Source organism: Triticum aestivum, chromosome 4A, assembly GCF_018294505.1.
Source record: "Triticum aestivum cultivar Chinese Spring chromosome 4A, IWGSC CS RefSeq v2.1, whole genome shotgun sequence".
Taxonomy (NCBI): domain Eukaryota; kingdom Viridiplantae; phylum Streptophyta; class Magnoliopsida; order Poales; family Poaceae; genus Triticum; species Triticum aestivum.
The window spans coordinates 472,628,249-472,639,856 of record NC_057803.1 but is presented as its reverse complement, the minus strand read 5'-3'; the positions used below and the strand labels follow the sequence as shown (position 1 = coordinate 472,639,856).

The following is an 11,608-nucleotide window of genomic DNA, read 5'->3' as shown; positions in this document are numbered from 1 at the left end:
TTGGTGTGATACTAGCTGACCGTTAAAATCTGGTTTAGATTTTAGTCCCAATTTTCTCCACTCCTAATGGAGCAGTTGGTAGTCTCCGCCGGTCAATTTTCGTCCCACCAGAGATGGTTAATTTTCGTCCTCCATCCCACCTCCCGCTACCCAGCGATCCCCCCCTTCCTCCCTCCAGACTGACCAAAAAAACGGCATGCTACCACGAGGCCCGTTGTGAAACACTACGGTTCAGCGACAGAAAATCGTCTTAAAAAAATCTACGACAGTTAACCTACGAAAATTAACCTAATCGTACTATTCCCAACTGAAACCCTCGCACCCGAATTGTCGTACCCTCGATGCACTTGGCAGTCGCCGTCATTCGTCCCTATCGTCCCTAGGTACACGCACGACTCAAGCAGCAGTCGTGAGACGCCGCCCTCCATCCATCGCCCCAGATCCACCCCTTCGCCGCCGCCGCTTCATCCATTCGCCGCCGCCGTTCCATCGCTCCACCGCGGATCCATCCCTTCATCGTCGCCCCGCACATCAAAGCCACCGCCCTCCATCGGACCATCCCCGTTTAGGACCCGCCGCGGATCACGTCCAGGATCCTGAATTCTCGTTGGACCAAGGCGGCGTCCACCACGTCATGGTGTTATGCTAGCGGCGATTGGGAGGCGATCCGGGCTGCTAGGGTTTAACCATGACCTGATCATGGTGGCGCCGGAGCATGTGAGGTGAGCGCTGCCGGACTCGTCCGCCTCGCCATCACTGATGATCGAGTCGGCTCTGGCCACGTCCCTCTCCGGATGGCTGTGATGATGGAGGGAACCGCCATCACTGCCAGGCTCTCCACCCATGGACGCGTCGGGTCGCTGCTCGGGGCCAGCCCCCCGTTGTGCTAGATCGCGCCTCGGCTTCAGCAGCCTGACCGTAGGGGCGAAGCAACAGCACACTCATACAGCAGGGATCAGGTCCGCCATTAAATTTTCCTGCATGATGTGTAAGTAGACGATCTATTTGTAGTTCTTAGTATGCTAGATCGATTCAACATAGCCAAACGCACGTACGTGCAAAGCTAGATCGTAAGCATACAGGCAAGCAACTTGATTGATGTTCCCCACACGTACGTGATGCTCCTGTTTCTCTTTATTTGTTTTTAATACCGACACAATTAGGCCTCCGTGTGATTGATGTACTTTTTCATGTCACAAGGAATTTGGTATGCATGAAGATTTGACTGTGGTTGGAAGAAATTGTTGAACAATTGTTAGTACTCCATTGTAATCTCTGCCATTTGACGCCGATGGCAAACAAAAATGTTGTTAATAATTTTCTGTATTCAGCCATGAACCACATATGATGGCACCGCCGCGAGATTCCCAAGGGCAGCAAGGTCATGTATGAGTTGGACAAGAAGACGAGGCTCATCAAAGCCAACCGCGTCCTCCACTCCTCCACGGCCGGCCCACACAACTCATCCTCTGTCTTCAGCAGTTGTGCAAGAGAGATCGCGGTGACAAGTGAAAAACAAAGATGATTGTACATCCTTGCTCCTTTTCTTCTTTCAGCATTACACACGTAGCAACATCATTCTCGCCATCCATCCCACAATGACAAGAGCCTTTCTAGAGCACAAACCAGGGCAATATCTTCCGCTTAGATGTTCATTTTCATTTTAATTCACAACTTTTCCAGAAGGATCAACCTAATCCGTGATTTCTGTTTCTTTTTCAGATCTGCTATTCGGTAACATGATTTGGTGTGATACTAGCTGACCATTAAAATCTGGTTTAGATTTCAGTCCCAATTTTTATGATAAAATAATAGTCAATGTTCAGATGCACTATTGTGGTCTTTCATCAAGTTGAAACCCATTTTGAAGTTTCAATATCCCTTGAATTCTTAATGAGTGGATGTTGAGGAGTAGTCAATGTGTTCTGTTTCATGTAGGTGGATGCGGTTATGGTTATGGTGGCGTACATCTGGGGCATTTAACGGTTTATGTGTGCAGATACAAGAGGCAGATTAATGATCATGTTAAGGAGCATGTTGATGTTGCTGAGGTATGCCCCCCACCTCTTGAGAATATTGATGACACTATGATCTCTTGATGCCAATTTCTTCAGTTCGTCGATCACATAATTTTTGGTGCAAAATGCCTGAAGCTTATGACATGGGTGAAGGTGTTAATCAAGAATAGAGATTCTCAGTAGCAATGCAGCGATACAGTTATGTATGTCCTTCTACATGACAATATGAGACTCTATGTAATTTCCTCTGAACTTTTTTAAACATATTATTTTTTTAAATTTGCTAGACAAGCAGAGATCCTAAGGCCAAAGATAAAATGAATCCTTTTGCTGAACAGGAAGCATGGGAAGAACATCAAATATGTAATGTTGTTTACTTGGATTAACCACATGCAATCGGTATTGCGACTGTCTTTATGATACCATATGTATGCTCTTTGTTGTATATTTAGCAATTGGTCGACTTGATTCAGGAAAGTCAAAACTGGAATTTGGATCAGAAGATAGAAATCGGTCTTCTAATGAATGCCGGTAAGGTTTTTATTCTTCTTGTGAATTGTTCATCAACAAAGTTTACTTCTCTCTTGATTCTAAGGGTCCATCTTTCCTCTTAGAGTTGTGACAAGCCATGTAATTAATCAACAGTGAACTGCATGTCGATTGTATGGTCAGAAATTTTGTTTTGTATAAAAAGATCTTGGAAGTGTGTGTGCTTGGATTGGAGGTATTTCTTTAGGGTGCTTCGGTAGTTAGTTGAAGCTTGTACTAAATAATAAAGATCACACGAAAGTACCCCTCATCAGTTGATCTTGGAAGTTCTGATGCTTGGTGGAGCCATTCTTGCAGCCTGAAATTCTGTATTTTTCTGCAGGTTGTACAAGAGCAGCTCTGATGCTCAGTGGAGGTCCTGATGTAGTTGATCTTGGAAGTTCTGATGCTTGGTGGAGCCATTCTTGCAGGCTGAAATTCTGTATTTTTCTGCAGGTTGTACAAGAGCAGCTCTAATGCTCGGTGGAACCATTCTTGGTTATTATCCTGTCAGAGTTCTGCCATCTAAGACTCCAATTTTTTTCCTTTTGACCCTAAGTTTCTTCCTTGAGTAAGTAAAATTAGACTACACACGAGGGTGAGGAGACGAAGTTGGAAGGAGAGAGCACATGGGCAATTGAGGACTAAAGGATAACACTTAATCTTGCTTTTCTATATTCTTGGTTCCAAGTACAAATTACATTCAGTTCAGGTGCAAGTAGTCTTATAGATAGATAGAGAGGTGGGTTCTGATTTGTGGATGATTTTGATAATGGTATGTTTTTCCATGATTGCTGTCATTTTGTTGTCCTACATGTGTCCGTGCGTTGGGATAGTATGAAGAAAAGTTGCAGCTATCCATACATCATTATTTATGGCAGAAGGGAAATATACTGAATCATAGTCACATTTCCTAAAACTCTCGAATTCCAACTTAGCGGTGTTGATGACCATGATGAAACTGTGAAATATTAAGCGGTACTTTTCCATTGATTTTTTCATTCTCATCGTATCATTGATGTGATTGTGTGACTCAAGTTTTTATTTCCCCCTCACCTTTTAAGTTCAAAGTAGTATTCAGCAAGTTGTTGTGTCGAATATAAACCTTTGAAACACTTGCTACATAAAGGTTCAGTTGTATCATCAATAATGCCAATGCTTCTGGTTGCTGTTGCTGGCTCCTAACAGCAAAATCAAGTCTGGAAACACGTATGGTAATGGTGTAACAAAAAAAATCGAGAGAGGTTTTGAGTATGCTTTGTTAGCTATGACACTTTGATTTAGCTTACTTTGCTAGGATACCAGAACTAGCACTCTACGAGCGAAATAATTTATTTATTTTGCACCGTTGTCAAATTATTACTTTGTATTCCTGAAAATTTAATATAACTGAATGTGGTGAAATGCAGTGAAAATATTGTTGATTTTGATTTAAAAATGGTTAAATTGGAAGAAAGCATTTCCGCTACATTCATCAGCAACACTGCACCATATACTATAGAACCTTGGGCCACTAAATCAGGTGTTTCCGATGGATCTTCTTGGACTCAACAGTATCAATCTACTTCCCACGCATGTGGTTTATTTTATTCTTCAGCTTAATGGAAAACCATGGTAAGTTCAGTTTTACCTTTAGGGTGTTGTCAAAATGATTTCAATGAGACCAATTAAGTGACTAGCCTATGGAAAAATGATGATCTGTTGTTAAAATAAAATAAAAATAGATAATTGAGTAATAAATTTTGTTTTTCTAAAGCAGCTAGCCTAGAATGTTCATTCGTGAAAGATAATACCGTTTGAAGAAATCGTGGGAACGCGGTGCGGGAGCTGCTCCGTCCCGAGGGACGCACGGCGGTGATCGGGCTAAACGCAGCGGACACATCATAGTGGGAGCCGGGGGAGTTGTTGTTGACCTGGTCTCGAGGCGGGCAGGTGAATTTGTTCTGTTCTTCAGCTCGAGAAATGCAACATCAACACCAAAAGTGTTTCACCTTTTGTGGCAGACTCAAAGTGTTTATTTTTCCATTACAATGCATAACACTCATATGATCAAGTGCTAAACATACAATGTTTATATGCATCACAGCAGGAACTGATGTATGCATTGTTTTCGTGGTTAATTGCAGCTGGCATTCTTACTGTTGTAATTAATCCAGGTACAAGTGGAGCAGTGACCATATCAGCTTTGTGGCAGCGACCAGGCAACCAAGGAGGAGTGGAGTAGCACCTAGAAGCGGCGGCCAGATAGAGAAGATTCCTGTCGATGGCAATGAGCGAAGGCGATCAGCACGACTCGGTTCTGGTGTGCTATATCAGTTTAATTTGTTGGTGTGTTATCGACCATAGATTTTGGCAAAATATTATATACTCATCATTGCTACCGTTTTGGTGCAAGAGGAGATAGTTATAGATATGTTTGGTGCCATATATTTGCCATTCTTGATTTGTCTGCTGATTAATGAGATGGTGTAGAAGGCATAGATGGCAATTATTGCAATGAGGCTACAACATTAAGACTAGACCAGGTTGTAGCATTGAATGAATGAAGTTTGACATGAGAGACTCTGTAGCAGTATTTGGCACAATAAAATATTTGCCCAAATAATCAACCCTCTGTGAGTAGATGTACTTCATTTTTTGGTTTTATCAGCAACCTCTTTGTTTTAGTGTATTTGTTAATGATTCCCTTTCTCGCAGGATCATTTTGTCAGTGCTACATGTAAGAAGACAATTGAGGAGTGTTCGACGGTGTTTTGTGCATTGCTACATAAAATAATAATTTTATTTTCAATGAGTTTTAATGCAGGTTATCTATGCAAAGGTAAGTGGTTAATAATACAAAGGCAAAATGATATTGCATGGCACATGCCCGCACGTACTTAAACAGGCACATGCATGAAATCATGGTGTAACTACTACATGTGCATGCACACACATGTCCTAGCAGTGGGCATCTTTAGTCTAGACACGTAGCTTAGCTTAGACACATATAAATAGTTATGTATTTGAATACCGGCAAGCTCGCGTTACATATCCGAATACCCGTTTGTATGCATACAATGTATTTGAGTATCTACAGCCGGTGAGCGCGCACGCATACTTCTCCGAATACCCGATATACATGTACTTCGTTTCCTTGTTTTGGTATTTGGACAGGTACATGAAATATGGGCGTGTCTTCGATGGGTGCAATCTAACACATAGTACGTGACTGTTATCAGATGATAGGGTCACGTGAGCAGCCTATGTACGTATATTTGGCAAGCCATCAAAAATTGGAAACGGATACAACCGACCACGGGACCACATAAAAAAAGGTACGCGCCAACTAACATGGTATATATGGGGTTGATCATTTCCTTTTATCTGTATAGACTTGGACGTCAAGACAAACAATAGAAGGAAATATTAGGATGGTGCAACCCTACCCGTCCAACACCGCAGCCTATATAAGCTAGCCAACCAAGGCACCAGAAGAGAGGAGCTAGTTAGCATAGCTGGTGCAACAACAAACGCAGCCGAGGAGATGGCCCGGCCGTGACCGCGCGTTCGTAGGCACCAGATGTGATGAGCCCAGAAACGCCGGCCACAACGGCAGCCTGCCCACGGCGAGGATGTAGGCGCCCGAGGAGATGATGAAACGGGAGCTGATCAAGCCCCGTTGACTAACTTTATTTGTTATTGTGTATTTCATCTATCAGGTGCCGCACATCCATCCATCAAGCAGCAGCAAAGCTACGCACACGTCCCTGGCCAGAAACTCACGCACGCACCGGGCAGGGACGTGCCTGTTGGCGGCGTCAAACCCAAGTGCAAAGGAGGACGTGCTCACAGCGGCGTGGTGGCCGGTAGGCCACCGGCCACGGCGTGCTAGAGGATGCGTAGAGGACGCCGCTGACAGCAGGTGCACTATGACATGGAGGTGAGCTTAGATGCATGCACGTGCAACAACCCTCTTGGTACGTACAGTCTTTTTCTTACCAGGTTCTATGGAGGAGGAGGAGACACGCCCGTGGCGGCGTCGCCAAATTGGAACTCAATCACGAAGGAGAACGCGCCTGCGATGGCCGCGTAGGCCCTGTCTTGTGGCGACGAGCATGCCGCGGAGATGACAAGGCGCACACAAGGAGGAGGCACAGGAGGAAGCAGAAGACGCGTCGTGGCGGCAACATCGAGAACATCAGGAAAGCCCCGCCCATGGCGGCGGCACGCTCGTCGGGCAACATGCACACGGCCTAGCGCTGTCCGGTGGCGGCAGTGCATGCGCCAAGAAGGATCCGCGGAGGCTAGATACGTACATCTATATCTTTTTTTGTATGCAGGAGCCACAAACACATCTCAACCCGAGGAGGTAGCAGCGATAGAGAGCATGTACCGGCTGGGTTGAAGTCGAGGTCGCCATGTACCCATGCGCCCACATACAACGTTTCGACCATAGACGACGCGCCCATGGCAGTGGCGCGCTCACCAGGCATCAAGCATGCTTCTTGGCTCTGTCCAGTGGTGGTTGTAACGAGGCGGAGCATGCGAGAAGGAAAACACGGATGAACCCACGCGGCCGTAACATCACCTCACGCATCCATCAGGCCGGCTGGTACAAGTGCAAGGAACCCCGGCGGCAGCAACATGAACATGAAGCTCACGTTCCCCTACGGTGAGATGATTGTCTAATTTTTCTTTCTTCTGTTTCTCCCTCACATCCAGCATGCATGCACTATACACGGAGAGTACGTACCCAATCCCGCCGTCGTCGGAGGCGATTTCACCGGACCAGGAGTCTACACCGACACCGTCAGACTTTGTCTATGTCAAGCTCTTCGTCTTCAAGCGTCGTGTTCTTGGTTGAAGATGACCCAGGAGCAGCCGGAGCTCGGCAACGACCCAGCCCAACCGCTAGCCCTGGTGCTCCTACGGCGGCCTACCCGGCCCCGACGAACAGGTCACGACGCACAGATCATGGCGAACAGGTCTCGATGAACAGGTCCATGATGTTCCAATCACGGTGTACAGACTCCGATGCACCGGTCCTCGGCGAACAGGTCACTGGTGCATAGGTCCATGGTGTCCCGAACAGGTCTCGCGCCTTGCTTCCCAGAGGAGACGACATGGCGGAGCCGGAGCTCGCGACGACGTAGCCCGAGACAAGTCCATGACGAACAGGTCTCTCCGGTGCACAGGTCCATGGCGTTACGATCACGGTGGACAGGTCCATGGCGCCCCGGACAGGTCTCGCGCCTTGCTTCTTGGAGGGGACGATGTGGCGGAACCGGTGCTCACGACGATGCAGCCCGAGACTGTCCCACCTATGAAAGTGCACCCACTATCGCGAACAGGTCCTTGGCGTACAGGTCTCGGCGTGCTACTTGTCTCGGTAAACCACCGAATACGGCGTTTAGTCGAGACGAGGCACCCACAATGGCGGACAGGTCCTCTACGTATAGGACTCGATGTACAGGTCCATGGCGCCCCTGGCGTATGGGTCCCCTTTTGGTGTAGCACCCACCCAAGGCAATGAAACCTCTACAACATTTCTTCACGAGTTCGCCGGGTGGCACCCTTGACAAAATGGACTGCCATAGACTTGGCGTTCAATCAAGTGAGACACACCTATCACGGCGCACAGGTCATTGGTGAACAGCTTCCGGCGTACAGGTCCATGGCGTCGCCGGTATACAGGTCCCCTTTCTATGGCCATGTGAGGTGGCATCCTTTTCCTTGGCGGACCGCCGTAAACTCGGCGTCCAACCGAGACGAGGTGCCAACCACACCGGCATTGCAGATATGAGCGAGCGTTGGTTTTACATCGACGCTGGTCTCCATAAAAGATTACTCCCGTGAGGCAACCCCTTGCATACCCGATGAAGCCGCTACATCGTCAAGAAGTCCGAGCTGAGCAGGACCCATGCAACTTCAACACCAACTACATCGACGCTGTCAAGACTGACGAGGCGCGACGGCGAGGGCGAACATGGCCAGCACAAAGCCATGTTTTGAGCGGCACGTGTACCGACGAGGACACGAGCTTTGCCGCCGCCCACACCATACACTCACACCATCATCATCATGCATGGAGAATGCGAAGCAAAGACGACGAAGGCGACCACACGGCTTAATCGAAGGTATCTCGCGGAGCAACCCGCTGGAGTAATTAACCGGGAGCTTTTTGAGGCCCCGGAAACCAGGAGACCGCACATCGCCATAGTCAGGCAGGCCGCGCTAGTAGGCCACGGAGCGCAACCATTTTTTATGGGATCTTGTAATTTTGTTCATCTAAAGAGATAAATAAAATACTTGTTTCCCGTATCACTTTTCTTTGTGTACTACGGTACACTGGCACGCCCGCATTTTTCTTTTCCCCGGCGCATGAGAGAAATCCATACTCCTTCTCTTCCCTTCTTCCGGAGTGCATATAAGATTTTTCTTGTGTCAAACAAGGAGACCTTTGTCATTGTAACCGGTTCTAACGAGGTTACACGGTGCTACAATTGTTTTTTTCTGTGATTGTTGATGTAAAATTGCTCGATATTTTTACTAGCAAGAGAAGACACGAGGATGATAGCGAATCATTGAGTAATAACCAAATCAGTGAGATTTATGAACCTGCCTCATTATGGTTGTGCGGTGACGTCCATGATGACGGGCCTCTCATGCGACATTGAGTTCCACCTTGTTAAGGGGGCATGGATCGATTGATTCATAGTTGGGCCTCTCCTGCTTATCATAATATTCATAACTGAAACAAACTGAATGTAGTTGTGAATCTGTTGTTGCTTTTGGTAGAGGAATATTAGGCAACGTAGTGGCTCAGGCCGGCTAGGTGCGAAGCTGGAGGAGTGAGTGGGGTAAGTCGACGGGTGGAAGAGCGTCTTCACAAGCAGCAACTCCACCATCACATTTTCCATCGATGCCAAGGGAGTCAGGTAATAAACTCGCCTTCTTATTATTACCCTCCTCTTGTTTTGGATAATCATAGTTTTTCTTTGTCAACAGAAACAAACTTGTTCATAGTTTTCTTGTGTTTTTTCTTCGATGTGACTCTTTGCCTGACATGTTGATGTTATCCCATATTGGATTTCACATAAGGAATGTCCATTCCTGAAGCACAACCTCGCGTACATGGTTAAGTGGACCAGACCAAGTCTGGAAGAAGATTGAAAATTTCAAACGTGAGAATGACAACTACAGGAAGACTATAAGACTTTATATCGATTCTTCTTGTATAATCGCTAGAACGTCTAGGGCCAACTTTATAATGATTTTTTTCTAGACAGGAGCGCCAAGCGGTTGAGTCATTCATCGCTATGGACGTGAATAGCTGACAAGGGCCACCTTGGTCAGAATCGCTCGATAAACCAGTTCTTCTAAAAAGACAAGCAAATCCTGCCAGCAAAATCATATTACAAATAGACAGGACACCGGGCATCCAGACCACACAAGCAAGTAAATGATCGAGATAGAGGTTTGAATGATTGAGCCATACAATATGGGAATACATGCTACATGCTAAACAAGTTAGACGGATCAAAGTAATGATGGTCAATAAAGACGGAAAAATCATGGCACGCAACAGACGAGTGACCGAGTATAATGAACTTTCTATAGTCATGGATTAGTCATGTGTTAAACAAGTTCTGTTCATGGATTAGTTATTATCAAGCCTGCTGTTCTTTCTATAGTCATGTGCTATTTTTTCAATTGAACACAAGGAAGTTCCTATAGATTTTCATGGTTGATGCAAAATAGCTGAGCCTGGTTGTTTTATTCATACATATTCAGGATTGTTAGAGTATAGAATTTGTCGGTTTATGTTGTGGAGAGAGCAGTAGTGTTGTTCATCTTCTGGTTTTGATATAATTACTAACATTTATTCACTTCATAGATTAATGGATTAGTGCATGCTAACAAAACTTGTACTGTCAAAGCATTGTTCCAATGTCTCTTAAAATATATATTTTCATAGAGGGTCGTTCTGACAAGTGTGGTACCATGCTGATCCAATAAAAGACCGGCGAAGACAAGATCAAGTTCCGCCACTTCTGCTTTGAAGAGACTGCTACCAAGCTGTACCTCAGCCTCAAGGACAAGAATGACTCCAGTTTGGGGTTCAACATGCTGCTCGCAAATCCTAATATAATATTTGAGTCTCACCATGTTGCTTCCATTATAAAATGTGGCTTCGTGATGGCAGTATTGCCAACATTGACCTCATCGAGTCCATCAAGATTAATAAGCCTGGGATCAAGGATGCAGGTCCTCATCACATTCAGTCACATATATCCTCGTATGCAGTCTGATATATTCAATGGTAGATCCACCAGGTATACCATCAAGGTTAAGATCAACATGAATAACTCCATTTGGGAAAACAATAAAAGGGAAGGGATCCACTCGCCTCAAGAAGAACGACGACCACAATGAGGTATATATGCTCATACCTGTTTATTATTACATTTACACTTCTTGTTTATGTATAATTACCGTAAAACTATCTGGACCAATTTAGTCTTGTTTTGACAGGATGAATGATAGCAAGAGTAGCTTAGGACCAGTCATTTATTTACATAGCTTTTTTGTTACAGAAGCACAATAGCTAAGAATTACAGCCCTTTCTTGTACCGTGGACAAAGGTTCGACAGAAAAATAGCATAGAACTAAAGAAAGATTAGAATTAACTCACTCTTAATGCAACTATTTTCATGAAAAACAATACTACCATTGAACCGAAGGAGCCAGGTGCGGGTGTCGTTCCGAGATATATCCAGTAGCCCCACAGTCGAAGAAGCTGAAGCGGGCGGTATTGTGACGGTGCATAACAACACTCTAGGGCTAATAACTTCAGGTTCAGTGGGAGGGAAACAATTGTGTAGAATGCCCTATCGTTTGATGTGATATATGCCCAAGAGATTAGGAGTCCTTGATTGTTATATGTGCCAATTCTTAAAGAAAGCAAGGAGTGAAGTAGAAGCTTCACCATTTGAGCACCAAGGACGTATCATTGACTACAATGTTCATCAGGTTGCTTAGAAGAGATATGAGCAAAAGTATGATCATTTGTAAATATT

At 45.4% G+C, this 11,608-nt stretch overlaps 1 long non-coding RNA gene across 14 annotated transcripts; it reads left to right on the top strand.

The window, feature by feature from the left end:
* Positions 1-342: 342 nt before the first annotated feature.
* LOC123086446 (uncharacterized) lies at positions 343-8,808 on the top strand. Of its 14 annotated transcripts, XR_006440894.1 has the most exons (7): positions 343-959; positions 1,332-1,527; positions 1,723-2,051; positions 2,154-2,221; positions 2,306-2,549; positions 2,890-4,478; positions 4,703-8,808. It is a non-coding gene; the product is annotated as an uncharacterized lncRNA (long non-coding RNA). The 14 variants fall into 14 exon arrangements; XR_006440891.1 differs by having other exon boundaries at positions 2,172-2,549; XR_006440889.1 differs by having other exon boundaries at positions 2,154-2,549.
* Positions 8,809-11,608: the final 2,800 nt, after the last annotated feature.